We start from the raw sequence: 20993 nt of genomic DNA on the forward strand, positions 1-20993 counted from the left end.
TAAGGAATTTTTTTGTTGATGGTTGATGTGGAAGGGCCTAGCCCACTTTGGTTAGTGTCATCCCCTATGAAGGTGGCCCTGGGTTGTATGAGAAGAAGAGAAAGCTGAGTAGGTCATGGATAGCAATCCAGTACTCAGCATTTCTAAGTTGTCTCTGCTTCCTTTCCTGCCTCTAGAGTCCTGCCTGAGTTCCTGCCCCAACATTGCTCAGTAACAGACTGGTATCTAGAAGATAGAGTGAGACAAACTCTTTCCTCCTCAAGTTGACGGCTATGATGAGATTATTCTTCTTGTTGCCTACTTGCTCTTCACTTTTTTGAACGTTGTCTCTGTTCATTGTTCTTAGAAAGATGATATTACATGTTTTCTCATGGGCTCTCTGTCTCTCTCTGTGACTCTCTCTGTCTCTGTCTCTCTCTCTCTCTCTCTGAATTTGTGTGTTTGAGTGTGTATATGTGTATGTATGTGTGTGTTTCTGTGTTTGTGTATGTATGAGTGTTTCTGTGTGTGTGTGTGTGTGTGTGTGTGTGTGTGTGTGTGTGCTCTTTCCAGGTTTAAAAAAAGATCCCAAGGCTGTACATCTCAGCAGGTGCCTAGAGAAGGAAGATGAAGGGAAGAAAAGGGGGAAAAATCATATCCTTTGAGTTAACCCCACATTGAGGTTAGGCACATAGTAGACCAACAGTCACATAATGGCAGAGGAGTCATAACAGCAGAGAGAGAGAGAGTAAAACACAAAGTGTGAAGGAAAATGTGCTTAAAACTAAGATAGAAGGGAGAAAAAGAGGACGATGCACTTAGAAAAGTGGACAGATTTTAAAAAGCTGCCATAAGTTGTTAAGCTCTAAGTACGTTTAAAAAAATTATAATGTTAAAGTGGAAGGGAATTATTGGGAAGAGGGAAGAGATGGTCAGAGTGTAGTGGGGAAAGGGGAGGGTTCTGAAAAGAATCCTTTTGAAGATCTGAAGAACTATGTGACACAAACAATTAAAGTGCCCTTTAATTTACAGGTAAATTCCACACTTACCTGCATCCAGGATTCTGTCTACCCATATTTCAAAAACAAAATTACGTCATCTATTTCATCCTGTTTTGCTGCATTTGATCTAATAAATTCCTTGACCTGAAGTGCTGGTGAATTTTAAAACATTTAAAATACGACTGGTCGATAACGGGTTTGTCATCAGTTTATCCCGACTTTGGAAGCAGGTCCAGGAGCTAATTTTTCCTCCCTCTTTGCAAAGAATTCATAATTCATGATTCCCATTGACTTCAATACAAGGTATTTAATCCTGTCAAATAACAGCTTTGTTTGAATAAAAATGGCCCTCCTCTAATTGTGGGTTTTGATAAAGCTAATTTTGGTGTGCTATCCAGTGGGCTGCCTCGAAGAGAGGATAGCAATATTTCCGATACGGAGAATGGCTTAAAGATAACCAAAGGAAAGATAGGAGCTGGGAAAATAACCACCAAGGATGTTGGTGACTCAGAAACCAAAGACTTTTTCAGAAAAAAATGCATGAAAAGAGCTACTTGGGCAGACTGTGACTCGAGTCATCAGAATATTTGGGTGGGAACTTTATTTTGGGTCTCCAGGAGGCTACATGAGAAGCTAAAACCTAGATGCTGGAAGTTTCTAAGCGTAACTAGGGAAGGAACTGGGCTGAGAGGGCTTCTATGACGTAAGCAGAGCCTGGATGATGTCACAGAGCACTGGGCGGAGGTTGCGCTTCTCTTCCACTTGGGGGCGCTAGACTCCCTTGAAGGTGGGTTCACTATCTTCCCAGCAGGGTGTGAAAGCCAGTTCAGCTCCTGAACCCCACAATTGTTCAACAGCCTTTTGGAGCCTGACCGGTTTCCGAAGACAGAATCTGGACGACGAGGACATTTTCTTTCGGTAAATACGTTTATGAAGATAACTGGGACCCTTGTAGGCCAGAAAGCTAATTTTTTTCCCTAGTACAGCGAGGAACCGTCTGTTCTGATGTCTTCCACGTTTGAGAGCTCGGCGGATGGTCTAGGCTAGTCAGTCTAAGAGTTTATTATCCTTTGCTAACAATATCTAATTCATAATCCTACTAAAATGCCAAAACTCCTCTCTGTGCCTGTGCATTTCAGGAGATAATATTTCTTTTTTTTGTTGTTGTTGTTGTTTTTTTTTTTTTTTCGGGGCTGAGGACTGAACCCAGGGCCTTCTGTGTGCTAGGCAACTGCTCTACCACTGAGCTAAATCCCAACCCCAGGAGATATTATTTCTAAATGGCTGTTGTTGCCTACACAAAAGACTCTTGTTGCGGTTGAAGATGCAACAGTGTCGCGGAATAAACCTGGGTCTGGGTCAGGAAGCACACTACAGATAGCTAGTGGACTGGCGTGCTGTGTCTCTGGGCAGACACTTGTGGATGTTGCCACATAGTTCATAGTTAGAGGGTAGAAGAGGGGTGTGGCCACCCTTCTGGCTCCTTTGCTATCCTTTCTCTGTTCTGCTTGCTTAAAGTGGGGACAGGGATACTTAATCCCACACTGACCTAGCCATTCAAGGAGAGGTTCCTCAGCAGAGGCAAAGTGCCTCGGGCTGAAGAAATGTTTCTGAATATGTTATTCTGAGCTGTAGAGGACCATTTGTTCATTTCCCTTTGAACTTTAGATTTTGATTTTTGAGACGGGGTTTTTCTGTGGGTAGCTTTGGCTATCCTGGAACTAACTCTGTAGACCAGGCTGGCCTTGATCTCACAGAGGTCTGCCTCCCTCTGCCTCTTGAGTGCTGGAATTAAAGGTGTGCTTCACCATTGCCCAGCCCTCCTACGAACTTCTGATTATGACAGAATTAGATTCAGATGCTCAACCCTACCATCGCCTTCCTCACCTGCTCCAAAGTCCTCATAAACAAGAGCCTTGGTCCAGCACCCTCCCCACCCCACCCCCATTGTTCTTGCAGGCATTCACATGACAGAGGCACCAGCATTTTGTCTGGTTTAAGCAGGCGAGCTCTTCAAACCCAGGCCACGGGCAAGTATGAAGCCTGAACACAGAATGATACCCACAAGACAGTGGACCAGGATGCCGTGGCCTACCACACTAGGTCTACAGCCAAGAAGAAGAGGATGTCTCTGAGGAGGATGAGCACACCATCCTTCCAGAAGCGGAGGAGGAGGAGGCCTTCTCTCCAGGCCTTGGGGGACATTGTGGGCTGCAGAATTTCTCACGGATGAAAGGAAGGTGATGAGCCTGTCACCCAATGGAAGGCCATCGTTCTAGATCAACTGCCAACAAATCCCTCTCTCTATCTGGTCAAGTATGACAGAATTGACTGTGTCTACGGACTGGCACTTCACAGCGATGAGAGGATTTTAAAGCTTAAGGTCTTTACTCACAAAGTAGTGTTTCCTCAAGTGAAAGATGCCCATCTCGCAAGTCCCATGGTTGGCCGAGTTGTGGAGCATAAATTTGAGAGCTGCTGCTCTGTAAGCAGAAAGAGAGAAAGAGAGAGAGAGAGAGAGAGAGAGAGAGAGAGAGAGAGAGGGAGGGAGGGAGAGAGAGACAGAGAGGAATTCTGGGAAAGCATGGGCTCTTGAAAACTCAAACCCCACCCTTGTCGACACACCCTCTTCCTCCAATGAGGTCACACCCATCTCGCAAGTGCCTTGGTTGGCCGAGCTGTGGAGCATAAATTGGAGGGCAAACATGGCTCTAAGGACAAATGGAGGGGGGTGATCCTAGCCCAGGTGCCGATCATGAAGTACTGGTTTTACGTCACCTACGAGAAAGATCCAGTCCTATACATCTACCAGCTCCTGGATGATTACACAGAAGATATCCTCCATATCATTCCAGAGACTCCTCCAGCAGAGGTGAAGTCAGACGTTGACAGTGACATCTTAACCGGTCAATGTTTGCAGTTCACCAGAAGCGATGGGTCCAAACAGATCGACAAAGTCATTTACCAAGTTCTAGCCAAGCCTTCTGTGTAGTTCACCAAGTTTGATGGCGACATCCACATCTACGTCTATAATCTGGTGCAAAAGATCCGTTAAGGTGAAATGCACAAAGTGAGGGGGACATAGATGGGTAATTTATAGGATTGGGGGAAAATGTATGTTTTTCTGTGTTTCAGATACCCAAGGGCCTTTGACAACCCCAGTATCTTTTCCAGTTGAATTTGTTTTGCTCTAAAAATTAAAATGTGTGATGTGACGTGTTGTGTGTGAACACTTTGGTGGAGGAGACGGACTGTGGTAGATGGAACATGGAGAGGAAGCCAGAAAGTTCAAGGCTGTGAACAGTAAGTCTAATGTCACGTAGACTAAAACAAACAGGACTGAGCTAGTCTGGTCTTTAGGGAGAGAAAAGAACTGGAGATGAGGCTTAGAGGAGCAGGGATGGCACGGGGGAAAAAAGATGGATGTTTAGGAAGCAGTGGGGAGGGGCCAGAAATAGATAGTCTCTCTGAGGTGAAGTTTGAGGAAGAAACAGAGAGTTGGGGAAAGAGGGGCAGGTAACAGGGAGGTGGTCTTGGAACTCAAGGGGAAACCCAATAAACTGATCCAAGCAGACTGAGAATCAGAGAAGGTCGGGGAGTGTTTGACTAACGAAACCTAATGAAACCTGTTTCTCATCTGTAGATGTATTATTTTTAATTATGTGGGTGGGGGGAGTGCATGAATAAAGGAGCCCAGAGACAAGAGTAGTCAGGTCCCCTGGAGCTTGAATTAAAGGTGGTTGGGAGCCTTTGGACATGAGCTCAAAGAACAAATCCACGTCCTCTTTCAAAGCAGAGAAGCTCTTAATCCATTGGTCATCTCTCCGGGCCCCTAAAGTCATCTTTTTAAATAAATCCCACCTTCACATGCAGAGAAGAGACCAGGATGAGGGTAAGAAAGATTAAATTGATGGGGATGTGGAAGAAAGACTAAAGAACACATGAGGGAGTAGAGGACACTGAGGGACGAAGGAATTCCAATATGGAGTTCTCAAAAAGGGAAGCAGGAGACACAGGAAGAACAGAAAGGGTCTAGAATGAGTTGAACTTGGGCCGCATCCATATTGGTCTCTTTGGTTCCTTAAAGAACAGCCAAGATATCACTACAGAAGGTGGATGTGAGGGGGAGGCTTCCCCGGAGGACATTTTGACGAGGATAACTCAAGAGTAGTGAATGCCAAACTCAGTTTATATCTATCGATTCGTGAAAGTATCATAAAGCCCATTATTTTGTATGATCAGTAAAAAGTAATTTAAAAGGGAAGATGAGGATGCCGTGAGCTTCTGTCATGTGTTACGTGGATCCTGTGTTTAGCTTCCCTGAGCACGTTAGACGCTGTTGAATCCTGTAATATTTTTTGAGGTCTCTTCTCAATGCCCCTTGATGACCACAAAGAGCTCCTGCACTGGCTTGTCCAGCCTGGCTCTCCTTCGACTGGATGGCTTCCTACACAACTGTGGGCCCTGTTACCCTATCTAGCCCCAGGAAGTTCCCGTCTTTTACTCACATGTGATCTCATCCTCAGAAACTATTGATGGTGCCTCCAGTGCAGAGGTGCTGAGCTCTTTCCTATGCCATTTGCCGTGGCTTTAAAATGCTTTGCGGTTCCTGACCATGTAGCTCTCTCATCCTGAGAAGCCCCTGTTCACCCCATGGGGTCTCTCTGAGCCACATCTACACTCCAAGATTGTCTTTGGAGAAAACCTTATCTTGGACTCATTCATTGCTGTTTCTTCTCTCAAGAATAAGTTTCTCACTGCCGGACTTGAAAATACATTCTATCGTTGATTAATTCTGCTATTTGGAAGTTTTTATACTGGCTGGTTGTCTGATGGTTTCATTGCTGCGAAAAGACACCATGACCAATGCAACTTATAAGGGACAACATTTTTTGGGGGGTTCTTTTTTTTCTGAGCTGGGGACTGAACCCAGGGCCTTGTGCTTCCTAGGCAAGCGCTCTACAACTGAGCTAAATCCCCAACCCCAAGGGACAGCATTTAATTAGGGCAGGCTTTCAGATTCAGAAGTTCAGTCTATTTTCATCAAGGCAGGAATCATGGAAGCGTCTAGGCAGACATGGTGTAGGAGAAGAAGCATATCACCCCCACAGTGATATGCTTCCTCCAACAAGGCCACACCTACTCCCACAAGGCCACGCCTCCTACTTGTGCCACACTTCCCATGAGACAATCACATTGTAACCACCGCCCTGATTTTATGCCAACGTGACGCAAGCTAGAGTCATCAGAGAAGAGGGCGCCTCAGTTGAGAACATGCGTCCATAAGATCCAGCTGGAGGGCATTTTCTTAGTGATTGGTGGGTGAGGGCCCAGCCCACTGTGAGCGGCACCATTCCTAGGCTGGTAGTCCTGTGTTCTATAAGACAGCAAGCTCAGCAATACATGAGGAGCAAGACAGTAAGCAATGCCACTCCATAGCCTCTGCCTCAGTTCCTGCCTCCAGGATCCTGTCCTGTTTGAGTTCCTGTCCCAACTTCCTTTAGTGATGAGCAGCAATGTAGAAGTGTAAGCTGAATAAACCTTTTCCTCCCTAACTTGTTCTTTGGTCACAGTGTTTCCTTACAACAATAGGAACACTAAGTAAGACAATTTCTTATAGAAACAGTGTGTCTAGTAGAGCCCCAGACACTTACCTCATAACCACAAATAGAGATGTATAGACACTTTGTTTTAATTTAAAGGTAAGACTTGCTCATGTACTGACCTGTGACTTTCTAGTTTGCTTCCTTCTAGTCATGATGAATGCCATGATCAAAACTAACTTGGGGAGGAAAGGGTTATTTGCTTTACAGGTTACAGTCCATCATTTAGGAAAAACAGAACAGGAGCTTGAAGTGGTAACAAGGAGCACTGCTTGTTGGCCTGCTCCCTCTCTCAGTCATTATTCTGTTGCTGTGAAGAGACACCATGGTCAAGGCAGCTACTATAAATGAAAACATGTAATTGGAGGCTCCCTTACAGTTTCAGACGTCTGGTCCATCATCATGGCAGGGAGCATAACACTGGAGCAATAGAGAGCTGCTGCTCTGTAAGCAGAAAGAGAGAAAGAGAGAGAGAGAGAGAGAGAGAGAGAGAGAGAGAGAGAGAGAGAGGGGGGGGGGGGGGGGGGAGAGACAGAGAGGAATTCTGGGAAAGCATGGGGCTCTTGAAAACTCAAACCCCACCCTTGTCGACACACCCTCTTCCTCCAATGTGGTCACACCTCTTAATCCTTCTAATCCTTGAAAATACTGTCACTCCCTGTTAACTAAATATTCAAATATATGACAGTGGGAGCCTTTCTTATTTAAACCGCCACACTCCCCATGGCTTGCTCCATTACTATTTCTTACAGCCTAAAAGGCTATTCTTTTACACATGACTACTGATGAACTTGCCCACAAAGGTGGGTCCTCCCACAACAGTCATTAATCAAGAAAATGTTCCATAGACGTGCCCAAAGATTAATCTAATCGAGGCAGTTCTTGATTTGTTCTCTCTTCTCAGTTGACTCCAGATTGTCAAATTGGGAAAAAAAAGAGAGAGAGAGTAACCCATCACCTTAATGTTTCTCTTACTCCATGTTACATCCTCACCACCAGCCACGCTCTTCTCTCAGTGTACAGACCCACTTCCCTGTATGGCAGAACTGAAGAGTAACTACTGTCACCAACATGAATACGCAAGGATATATGACAAGAAATGAATACATTCTACAGCTCGCAACGACAAGCAAAAGCATTTTAGTGTGTGCTGCACTTACTGGGAGACTGTCAGTCAATGGCCATTTAATTGGTCACAGTAGACCACAGAACCAAAAAGTCACAACCTACATATCATCTCCTCTAGCAGGAGACATAGACCTTTCTCAAAACCCATGAATCTATCTGTAGGCTTAGCTTTTTTTCAAAACCTACTTTATTTAGGGTTCTTAAAAACTTCAACCGCACTTCTAGCCCACCAACCAGAGGTAGCAGCGAGAAAAAGTTAACAGGAAAAGGAGAGAGTTGTGGACGTAATTAGAAGTAATTCTTTGGGGAAACACCAATCTTCATTGTGCAGTACTGTCCAATACCAAACGCAAAACACAAATCAGTAGCAGTGCCTTGACCTGGCAGAAACCACAAGGCTCTAACCAACAAGTAGCAGCAGAAGCAACCAGAAGCAGCCCAAATAGCACAGGCTCTTTTGTGCATTTCTCATTATGGATAGAAGACCAGGAAAGACCATCGATGTATTGAAAGGTGTACCAATGTAAAAATGTCCTCTCCCTCTCTCTGGGATTACATTTATTTTCTCCATAAACATCCTGTCCCCCTTCAAGCATGTGCTCCAGCGAAATATCACATGCCTTCTCAGGTGTCTGCTTCAGCAAAACATCCTCTCATAACATAGCTTCCAGAAAAACATCCTGTGACACAAGTGAGTTTCCAAAGAAACCAAAATTTTTCCACTTCAACTAGCCTTGTCTCACATTTAGCCATTACATCACAAAACATATAATGGCCATCTTGCAAGGGCCCTAGCGCCCAACTCCATCAGCCGCTGGAGCTTCAGCAATTACACTCCGTGAGACTCAGACCCTTTCGTGAGAACAACCTATGTTTTCCCTGTATACATTGTGGTTTCTCCATCTTTGCTCTCAGCCAATAGCTGTCCAACTTCCAGCCAACTCAGCTGTTACCAGAAAAACCCTCATTAAGAAAGCCAATGAATTAGACTTGATTTTTTTTCCCTGACAGAACGGAGTGTTCTCCCTGCCTGGTTACACTGGTGTCTGAGTCATCTGTAATAAAACCCACTACTATTAAGATCAAAGTCACAGGAACTACGACATATAGCAAATCACATGACAAGCATCACACTTGGCCAAGACTTTTCTGCAGCTTTATTGAAGTATAATTATACCTACTTTAAAAATCCATTTATTTTAAGTGTGTAATTTAATGATATTAAAGCAAAATTTATAGCTTCCTTCCCTTTTTTAATACTCATTTCCCACTAATTAATACAATATCGAAGTCTATGAAAAACACAGAAGTGAAGTCAGGAGAAGGACCAGAGTGGGAAACAGCAAGCTTCTTGATTTGCTAAGACAACAGATATATTGACAGAATCTCCTGGATAAAACCACTTGGGAAACATTGGGTCTTCTCTTAGCGTGCAGCCTCCAGACAAAGAGTTTAAAGGATTAAGTCATTGTCCACCTACATCGAATCCGGACCTGACCTGGTATGGTCAGCATCACTTTTGTCCACTTTCATGTTAATCACATTCATCTCTCTTACAAGTTGCCTAGCAACTGACATAGTAAACAAACTTATTTTGGTTCATGGTTTCATAGGTTTCAGTCCATGGTCACATGACCATGAAAGGGGCATGATAGAGCTCAACTGCTAACCTCACTGTCATCCAAGAAGCACCAACACAGGAAGAGACCAAGGACAAAAAAACACCCTCCAAGACACGTCCCAAATGACCAAGTCCCTTAATTTCCTATCTCCTAGTTTCCCGCCACCTTCATACACATCCATCAACAGATGAATTCATTGATTACAGCCCACGGGGTCCAATCTATTTTCATAGTCCACCTTTGAACATTGTACTGGGACAATGTGTATCTTAAACCCATAGGGTAGGGCCAGAGGTTGTGTCAGAGGTCTAAACGTCACCTCACACTAGAAACAGCTGGGTAGGTTTCTCAACATCCCCTATTTCTTTCTGGTACTGAGCTACACCATGTCTGCATTGCAGCATTTTGTCTGGGGTGAGATACCATCAGCAGTCAATTGTAAAGACGCCCCCCACCATGTGTTTGCTTGAATGTAAAATGGGACATCTATAGACAAACACGCATATACACAGACTCACAGAGAGAGGCAAAAAGGGAACGAGTTGAGTCTTAGGAACCCTCAAGGAAGAGGGAGTGGAAATATAAGATACAGCTCTCAGTGAGAACCAGAACAAAGCAGTGTCTTCTGTACACAACAGAACCACTATCCCTCAGCCCTAGCTGATAGGAAAGGGAGAGTCAGTTTTTTCCAAAGATATAGATGGTGATAAGCTGGCCAGTCTCCAGGGGCTTGCCCAAGGCCCATGAATTTATGGGCAGCATAAATGACTTGAGTGGGTTATTACAGAGGGGAGAAAGAGAGCTTGAAGTTGGGAGAAGGGATTAGGTGGGGATGGATCTGGGAGGAGTTAGGAAGAGACGTGAGAAGTAAATTCTATCAATATATAATGTACGGAGTTCTCAAGGAACTAGTAAAATTGGTTTTTAAAGTACCATATCTCTACTGAACACATACAAACCATTTTTCTTGTCATCTCCTAAATAACAGCTCCTCATGATTTCATTTCATTAAGTACAAAAGTAATTCAGTGATTATTAAAATGTATGAGGGTCTGGGGAGACGGCAGATGGGTAAAGCCAAGTGTGTGGTCACACATGCAAACACCAGTGCTTGGTATGGGAACAGGAGGATGACCGGGGCTTCCTGACAGTGAGCCTCACCTCAGGTTCAGCAGGGGACCCTGTCACAAGGGAATACAGTAGGTAGTGAAGGAGCAGGACACGCTCTACCCTCCCCCAACCTCTGCACTTACATGTCTCTATGATCACCCACACATACACACATATAAATATGACTAGAGTATACAAGAGGCTTGCATAGGTTATATGCAAATGATGTGTCGTTTTATCTAAAGAACCTGAGGACTTTTAGATCATTGGGAGTCCGGGGGCCAACTCTCAGAGGACACGATATATCTCCTTATTGTGCAAACGAATTCTTTGTTGAGTGTGTGTCAGTGACTCCACACAGTTCTCCTCCTCTAGGTTCCTGTGTATCACAGAGAATGATCTGGAAATACTGAAACAAATATAAACTAAAGGCTTTGTTGGGGTTTCTAGGCTTGCGTTAAAATCATATTTATCACGTTTTATTAAATGGAAGGGAAATCTTCAGCTCCCAGCAACAATAGACTCAATCATGTTGGCTTCTGTTTTATCCCATTATGAATAGCAATTAATTGCGCATCAATAGCTCCCCATGCTTTGAACTAAATCAGGATGAAGGAATATGTTTCCATAATCCCTATGTGGATAATCAAGTTGAAAGGGGGGAGGGATGATGCCTTTGGCTTATGGGAGAGATATGGCTTGATTGGATATTGTTATGCAAATAACCCTAACATCTAAGAAATGAAATGTCATGACAAAATATACTACCAAATGGGATGGACACTCATTATTTGATTCATTTTAAAAGAAAAAAAACATACTTTAGGATTTTGAATAACTGTGACCCTCAGAGGTTCAAATACTTGAAGGTGTTTGATTTCCTGTTTGTGGATTGTTTAGAAAGGATTGGGAGTTGTGTTTTTGTTAAAAGAGATGTGTCAATGGGAGGTGGGGGCCTTGAGATTTCAAAAGCCCACCAGGCTTCTCTCTCTCCCTCCCTCTCTCTCTCCCTCTCCATCTCTCCCTCTCTCTCTCTCTCTGTCTCTCTCTCTCTCTCACTCTCTGTCTCTCTCTCTATCTATCTATCTATCTCTCTCTCTTCTGGGGAGCAGGATGTGAGCTCTCAGGAACTACACAGCCAGGCCTGCCTGCCTGCCAGCCTGGTGCCATGGTGTCTACCACGATGGTCCATGGACTCACCCTCTGAAACTGTAAGACGGCAATTAAATGTTTCCTTTCATAAATTGATTTGGTCGGGGTGTCTATTCACAGAAATAGAACAGTAAGGCACACATCTTCCTGTCTATTTTTCTAATACTTCTGTATTTATTTCATTAAAGTTACCTGTTGTCCATTGAACAGATTTATGGATAAGTTTCAAGTTTGAAGACAATAGTGCCAAATAGGAGTGACACTGCTAGGGGGTGTGGCCTTGTTGGAGTGGGTGTGGCCTTGTTGGAGTAGGTGTATCACTGTGGACATGGGCTTTAAGACCCTCACCCTAGCTGCCTGGAATTCAGTCTTCTAACATCCTTCAGAGGAAGATATAGAAAGCTCAGCTCCTCCTGCACATGCCTGCCTAGATGCTGTCGGGCTCCTGCCTTGATGTTAATATGTTGCAGTTTCCTCTCCAACCCGAATAGGCCCATACAATGAAAAAGCAACTCAATTAATGAGAAAACAATCCAGCCTCTAGATTTGGCAGATCCACCCTACACTATCCTATTCCTAGCTCCCAAATCTCTCATCCTTTGCACCTTTTATTTTCCAAGTCTCCAGCTTCTTCTTCTGCCACGACGACTCTCTCCTCACTTCTTCTCTTTCTCCTCCCCTGATTCCTCTTACTTTTCTCAGTTCCCCATCGTGTGCTAAACAGTCCCTTTTTCACCTCTCTTCCTTACTCCTCTCCCAACTCTCCCCGCCCCCGTTTAATCCCTCTCCCTTCCTCAGGTTCTACTGGCTCAACTGGCACAAACTGTTTTCTCTCACCCTATTCTCTGATTCTAATCCCCCTCTCACTCCCAACTTTTCCCTCTGCACAAATCTCACGCTCTTGCCTTTATTTAACAAATTCAGAGAAAATTTCAAGGCCAACCACAACATTTTCCCCTTTTCTCCAGTTAAAATACCTTTTCCCTATATATATGTGAACTAAGTATTATTATTACCATTCTGCAATTTATAAAACTAACAAAACACTCATCACCCAGGGCATCAACTTTGTTCATTAACCATGTCATCTATACTAAAAACTATGCCTGACTATATCCTGGCTCTAGATCCTATGCAACCTGAAAACCACCCTAACAGATTTATCATCTTTCTCAATACTGAACCGTTTGGGTTGTCTATGAGGCTACCAGTCTCCAACCACATCAGAAATCCAAGAATGATTAATATTACCTGAAAATATGGGAAGCACAAAACATGGCTTCCAAGCTTAACCAATTTATAGAGACTGCTGATCACCTGGACAGTCCCCCTATTCCTTAATATATCGGAGCATCAGTCTTCAGCCTTCTGGCACAGGATCATCTGACAGACTTTTGTAATGCAGATTTTGAAGGGCTGATCACGCTGCCTTGGCAGAGATTATCAGTTGACTCTTCTGCATAATTTGTCCTTTTCTGGACAGTGTTTTGTCTGTAGATGAATTGAAGCAATTTGCTCAGTGGCTGTGTCACCACGATTTGAGCAACTCCATTGATGCTCAATTTCTTCTTTGAGTCTAAGGGGTCCTGTCGGGGCAGACAGGTCTCTAGTCAAATGATCTAGACGAAGAAATGTCCATAAACGTGTTATTCTGTGGACTTCTGACGCCCTTGAAGATTTCCTATCTACATAGGTGTTTCTGAACTGTTAAGCATAGACTACCGTTGGCCCTCTCTAATCGAAGTATTTCCAAAACCCATCTAAACTGACTCAGAACCATGACTTGGCAATCTGGTCTTTAGCTGGTTCTGGTTAATCAACTAAAAATAATGTATAATAGCAGTTATAGGACTGGGTCTAAGACTTGTATTCTTAGATGCATAGTGGAGGCACAATGCTAATGTTAAAGTAGCAATATTAATCTCAATTATAAATCAATAAGAAAGTATACCAATGAAAACCTCGCATTTGTGTAAAATCCATTCTATACCAATGAAAAGATTGCAGCTTCAACTTTGTATCAATTACAAACATTTCTATCAATGTAAGATATAGCTGTAAAATTTTGTTTAAGAGTAAGTTTGCTAATCTATCCCTGTTTGTCTATTTCTCTAACTTCTATGTATTACTATATCACCCCCCCTTTTTTCTAAACTAAGAAGGATAAAAAAAGGAAAGGAAAGATAGCAATCCCTGACTTTAAATTCTCTAGTTCCCCCTGTCCAAAGCTACATTTGTACAGTATCCCTTAAAAGAAAACATATCCACTGTTCTTAGAATAACCAGAACCATCCACCCCAACATAAGGAACTGGGAAGATAATCTTCCTCGTCTTCTTTCAGCTGAATTGGGGTGAAGAATTCCCTTCTGGGGCCCAAGGGGAATTAGGAAAACTTGGCTTTGTCGGAGTAGAGGTAGCTGGGATTTGCCTGCCAGTCACTCCGTGCTGAAAAGTTCATCTCTTAGCTGACCTCTTGACTATGACAGTCTGAAGGGCTGGATAAGTAAGCTGGCCATTCTGGGAAAGTTCTGAAAGCAGGCCTTTAAATGAAGCAGCTTCAGTGTAATTGAGGGAGAATCAAACACCTAGTTGGACTGGAAGGTCCCGGAATCTCAGCATCCCAGAGTGTGGATCATTTCAGGGCTGTCTTTCTCTTCTTTCCTCCTGCAGCACACAAAACTGTACAAGCATCATATAGTTCTGTAAGCGCATTCACATGGAGTAAGCTGGGTGCACAGCTTAGTTAATAAAGATCAACAAAGAAAGGTGACTGCCTTTCTTCAGGTTAGTTGGATCATATAATCAAACCGTAACATAATTTTGTAAAACATGCCATTTTACAGGATGCATATAATAAAAAGTTATGAGAAATTCATACTCAAAATTGTACTGGCTGATTATAGACATTTTATCTCAGCCAGTTCATACATGGAGACCTAAACATCCTCATATATACATTACCTATTTGTTGATTGTCTTAGTCTCCCTTTTCTTCTGTGTTGCCGAGGACTTCAGGAGGTCTTCCCTTGTCATGTCTGATCTTTATCAGCTTGGAAGGAACCCACAGCTTTTCTTCTCCTGTACAAACATAGGCATAACCCCTTCCCCAGCGTAACACATTTCCCATTTTCCATTCTGATGTCAGAATATCCTTAATATAAACAGGCTGGTTTAGTTCAGTAGTCTTTTCCACAATCCAATGTCTTTCAGCAGCTGTGCTGCTTTGTTCATCAGCATTTAAAAAATTTAAGTTTAATAAAGCACTATGTAGCCTACCTCGGGAAGTTTTTGTTGCCACTTTTTGCCTGTTAAGCATCTCCTTTAGACTTCGATTAGATCTCTCCACAATCGCTTGTCCTGTAGGATTGTGTGGTATACCTGTCACATGTTTTATACTATAATATTCAAAGAAGCACTTAATCTTGTTAGAGATACATGCTGGACCATTGTCCGTTTTAATTTGTATGGGTATAACCATTATAGCCATAACTTCTAACAAATGTGTAATTACAGAATCGGCCTTTTCTGACGCTAAGGCAGTTGCCCATCGAAATCCTGAGTATGTATCTATAGTATGGTGTATGTATTTCAGCTTACCAAACTCTGTAAAATGGAGAACATCCATTTGCGAAATTTCATTTCTTTGGGTGCCTTTAGGGTTAGTTCCTGTAGGCAATGGAGTTTGATTATATAATGAGCAAGTAGGACATTGCCTCACAGTCTCCTTGGCTTGTTGCCAAGTGATAGAGAATTCTTTCTTTAAGCCTTTGCTGTTGACATGGTGTATTTTATGGAATTCTGAAGCCTTTAGTACACTTCCTATCAGTAGCTGGTCAATTTCATTATTACGTTGTGCCAGAGGGCCTGGCAGACCTGTATGGGATCTGATGTGTGTTATATATAGTGGGTAACTCCTATTTCTGATCTTTTGTTGTAGCTAAATAAATAGTGATGTCAATTCAGAGTAATCCTGAATAAGTTCTGCAGTCTCTATGTGCAAAGCAACCCTTTCTGCATATTGAGAGTCAGTTACTGTATTAAGAGGCTCTTGAAAATCTGACAACACCATGAGCATTGCATATAATTCACATTTTTGAACTGACTTATAGGGACTCTCAGTCACCTTGCTTACATTTTCTGATTTATTTAGGTATTTACGTATGTATGTATGTATGTATGTATGTATGTATGTATGTATGTATTTATTTATTTATTTTTGGTTCTTTTTTTCGTAGCTCGGGATCGAACCAAGGGCCTTGTGCTTCTTAGGCAAGCACTCTACCACTGAGCTAAATCCCCCCTTTTCTGATTTATATGTTGCCTTTCCTGACTTTCTGGCATCAGTGTAAAATGTAGGGGCTCCAGATATTGGAGTTCCCTTTATTATACAGGGGAGGATCCACTTAGTTCATTTTATGAACTGAAGTCGCTTGCTTTTAGGATATCTGTTGTTAATCTCTCCTAAGAACTTACTGCATGCTCTTTGCAAATGTTCAATTTGTACCCACAAAGAGGCAATTTCTGTATTAGTAAAAGGTACCACAATTTCAGCCGGATCCATTCCAAGTAATTGTGAAAGTCTCAATTTTCCTTTAAGTATCAATTCAGAGACCTTCTCAATGTAGGTTTTCAGTTTCTTACTCTGTTTATGTGCTAAATATATCCATTCTAAGAAATAATCTTCCCTCTGCATGAGAATTCCTGTAGGGGAATGAGTTGAGGGTAAGATGACTAATATGCAGGCCATCTTTGGATCAATACGATCTAGATGTGTGTCCTGCAGTTTCCTTTCTACCAAAGCTAGCACTTTCTCAGCCTCATCTGATAGTTTCCTTGGGCTATTTAAATCTTTATCGCCTTGTAACATTTGAAATAAATTGCTCAACTCTTGACTGGTCAAGCCAATCACAGGCCTCAACCAGTTAATATCTCACAGTAGTTTCTGGAAAATCATTAAGTGTCCTTAATTGCTTTCTTTTGAATTGCACCTTTTGTGGCCTAATCCTTTGTAGACTTATTTTATACCCTAGATATTTAATAGAATCCCCTCTTTGTATTTTCTCAGGAGCGATCCGTAATCCCCAGCAAGGAAAGGTTTTTTTCACTTCATCACACATTCTTTCCAGGATATTTATATCTGAATCAGACAATAAAATGTCATCCATGTAATGATAAATAATAGACTGGGGAAATTGTTTGGAAATCATCTCCAATTACTGTTGTACAAAATATTGACACAAGGTAGGGCTATTCAACATTCCCTGTGGCAGGACTTTCCATTGATATCTTTTTATGGGCTGACCTCTATTGAGGGTAGGCACTGAAAAGGCAAACCTTTCCTTATCGCCTTCATGTAGAGGAATAGTGAAAAAACAATATTTTAAGTCAATCACTATAATAGCCCATTCCTTAGGCAACAAAGAAGGCAGCGGGATCCCAGGCTGCAGGGAACCCATCAGCTGAATAATCTTATTAATTGCTCTGAGATCTGTCAACACCCTCCATTTGCCAGACCTTTTTTTTAATGACAAATACTGGAGAATTCCAAGGGCTGGTGGACTCCTCTATATGCTGAGCCTCCAGCTGCTCCTGGACTAGCTGTTCTAATGCCTGTAGTTTTTGTTTTGTCATAGACCATTGATCAATCCAGATGGGTTGGTCAGTCAGCCACCTTAGGGGCAAGGCTGTTGTTGTCCTAACAACAGTGGCTCCTTGTGGTAGCACTAAATTGTCAGCCTCTGCTTTATCTTGCTTATGGACAGCTTGGACCGTCTCTAACTATCCTTGATAACATTCCCTGACTGATTTAAAGTTTTTATTAGGAGCCTGATGAATTTCAGGGCCAGACCCTGAAACTGAGGGGATATTAATTTGAGTTTTCCACTGCTGTAGTAGGTGTCTTCCCCATAAGTTAATGGCTGTATCAGCCACGTATGGCCTTAATTTTCCTACCTGACCTTCTGGTCCTATACATTTAAGCCACCTGGTGCTGTATATTATTTGGGATAAAGTGCCAACACCTTGAAGCTGCATATCCACTCCTTGAAGTGGCCAACTAGTGGGCCAAGATTTTGGAGAGATGATGGTAACATCTGCTCCAGTGTCAATCATTCCTTCAATTTCAATATTGTTTACCAGTATTTTTAGTTTTGGTCTTTTGTCCTCTATAGACGTTGTCCAAAATATTCATTTTTCGCTCCCTTTGAGGCTTTTGGGATTGTCCATAGGATTTCCCTCAGCCTCCTCTGGTCCCAGAACATCTATTTTTGAATTCATACTATTTAATTGTTCTGAGGAAGAGAACTCTCCTTGCCTGGCATTGGGGCCTGCGAGAGGCCCCCTGGAAATTTAATGGCAGGATGCGGCCCCATCTGTCTGTTATGCTCTACATTGCTTAGTCGAATGTCCACCTCTGCCACATTTTTGACACATTCCAGGAGGTATAGTCTGCCTTTTGGTATTACTTTGATTTTTCTTGCTGTAATATCAGAGATGACCCTGCTCACCACAATTAAAACATTTGAAATCTTGGGTCATCTCTAGCTGCCCAGTGGCAGCTTCTCCTATCACAGTCGTATCAGGAGAACAAGATCCAACAATAGCTGTATATCTAATCCACTCATCTATTGGTGCGGACCTCGCCTTCAGTGGTCTGATTACTTCCCTGCTTTCGGTATTTGCATTTTCAAAGGCTAAAGACTCAATTATCGCCTTTCTTGCTGCTGAATCTGATACACTCCTTTCCACACCTGAGGTAAGCATTTGTAAAAAGTCAGGGAAGGTTTCTTTAGGACCTTGTATGACTTGAGTGAATGTTTCAAGTCTTTTCCCTGATTCTGCGACTTTGTCCCAGTCCTTTAAGGCTGACAATCGACACCATGCCAGAGTTTCTTCATCATATACAGCCTGCACCTCTACTTCAGCAAAGCGGCCTTCACCAAGCAGTTGATCTCTGGAAATCTCTCTGCCCCTAGCTCTATTTTATCGTTCTATCTCCCTCACTTCTTCTCTCCACCACGAAATCCATTGTAAATTTTCAGCAGGCTCTAGAATTGCTCTTACCATATCTTTCCAGTCTTGGGGGATTACTCTATTTTTAATAGCCCAAGAAATCAAGATTTGTTTTACAAATGGTGAATGCATTCCAAAATTAGTTACGCTTTCCTTAAATTTCCTTAATTCTAACACATCCATGGGTTGCCATTCAAATTCTTCATAACCCTGTGGATGATCATCGTTTGGAGGCTTTTGTTGTACACTAACTGGATAGACTAAAGTTTGTTTCCTAATAACCTTAGGTTGGCTTTCCCTAATTTTATCTTCTGTCTCTTCCTGAGTTTTTTCTTTAGTTGTAATTTTAAATTCCTCTCTTATAGTCTGTACCCATGCTTCATATTTCTCCTCTGTCTTCCCCCCTGTACCTTGAGTTCCTGAATTCTCTGTTCAAGGCTTTGCTTCCACACTTTGAATTTTTCTTTATATTGTACTTCTAATAATTTGTTATCCATTATCTTTTGATTGATTAATTTTAAAAAGTTATTCTCCAAGTCTTGCTTCCAAACCTCATTGCTTTCTCTCTGCTGTTCAGTATGACTTGTGAGCTGTTGTATGTTCTGTTCTAACATCCTTTCTAGTTCCTGTCTACCACTTTTATTTTCATCTTTCTGTCTCTTATTCTGATCTATAATTTCCTGTGTCTTCAATTCTAGTGTTCCTTCTAGGCTACATTGCCAAGATTTAATTTTCTCTTTCTGTTTTACATGTTGTTCCATAATTACCTGTATCTTCTGTTCTAAGCCCTGCTTCCATAATTTTAGCTTCTCTTTATGTTGTAATTCTGATATTGCAGCCTCTGCCTTATTTTGATTTGCTAGTTTTAGTAAGTTATCCTCTAGACTTTGTTTCCAGATTCTATCTCTATTTTCCTGCTGTTCAATTTGATTGTTGAGTTGTCGAATTCTTTTTTCTAGTGTCTCTTCTAGCTCCTGTTGCCAAACTTAAGCTTATCTCACTGTTGTTCAGAGTCATCTATATATCTGAGAAATTTCTGTTCTAGCATTACTTGTAATTTCTTTCCTAAGGCTAGAAATTTGCTGTTTAGGGCCCTGTGTTTTGAGAAGATATAGTAAATCAGAAGAATGAATATTGCAATACCGGTCAATGATAAAGTGTCTTTTTCCTCAAAATTCACAACCGTCAGACCATTCAAAATATCATTCCATAAGGCTCAAAAGATATTCATTGTGTTTCTCATCTTTAAGTATCAAAAAGTTATATATCTCTCTTACATCAAAGTAGTATCTGATCCGAAGCCGTTTGTACCTTTTTCTCCCTCCGCTTCAGAACACGTGCAGTCCTCTCGATTCTTCCTAGACCCCTCAGACCCAGTCTTCAACTTCTAATCCACCAGTACTCCTGCCTAGATCTCTATCAGAGCCCTATTCTGGGGGTGAGAGGGAAGTAAACTTTTATCTCAGGTTAGTTGAGTTCTAATGGATACGTTGGGCGCCAGTTGTTGCAGTTTCCTCTCCAACACGAATCGGCCCGTAAGAAAATGCAACTCAATTAATGTGAAAACAATCCAGCGTCTAGATTGGGCAGATCCACCCTACACTGTCCTATTCCTAGCTCCCAAATCCCTCATCCCTTGCACCTTTTATTTGCCAGGTCTCCAGCTTCTCCTTCTCCCATGACGACTCTCTCCTCACTTCTTTCCTTTTCCTCCCCTGACTCCTCTAACTTTTTCTCAGTTCCCCATCATGTCCCTAAACTCTCTCTCTCCCACCTATCTTCATTCCTCCTCTCCCAACAATCTCAACTGTCCAATCCTCTCCCTCCTCCTCAGGTTCTACTGGCTCAACTGTCACCAACTGTCGTCTCTCACCCTATTCTCTGAACCTCTTTCCCTCTCGCTCCTGACTCCTCCATCTGCCCAAATCTCGTGCTCTTGCCTTTATTTCACAAATTCAGAGAGAAATCCAAGGCAAACCACAACAAAAACGTAAGCTTTTTAGACTCTACAACCAATTAAAACGAAGCTTATTGGCCAATTAACAGCGATTCACTTTGCAAAACACTAGCTGTGTGTTTATCTTCAAAGTCAACTTCCTACAAGCTTTTCCTGCTGGAACGAACAGAATTTGCCAAAGAATGTTCGATTCAGAATGGAAAACGCATGTTTTGTCTATATAGAAAAGTCTGCTTTATACTGTCTAGAACCACTTAAAACTAAGCTTATTCGAGAAGTAACAGCAATTCACATTGCAAAACACTAGCTGAGTGTTTATCTTCAAAGTCAAGGTCCTACAAGCTTTTCCTGCTTAGAACGAACAGAATTTGCCTAAGAGTGTGTGATTCAGACTGGGAAAAAGATGTTTTGTCTATATAGAAAAGTCTG

This window comes from Rattus norvegicus, chromosome 3 (assembly GCF_036323735.1).
Source record: "Rattus norvegicus strain BN/NHsdMcwi chromosome 3, GRCr8, whole genome shotgun sequence".
Classification (NCBI taxonomy): Eukaryota; Metazoa; Chordata; class Mammalia; order Rodentia; family Muridae; genus Rattus; species Rattus norvegicus.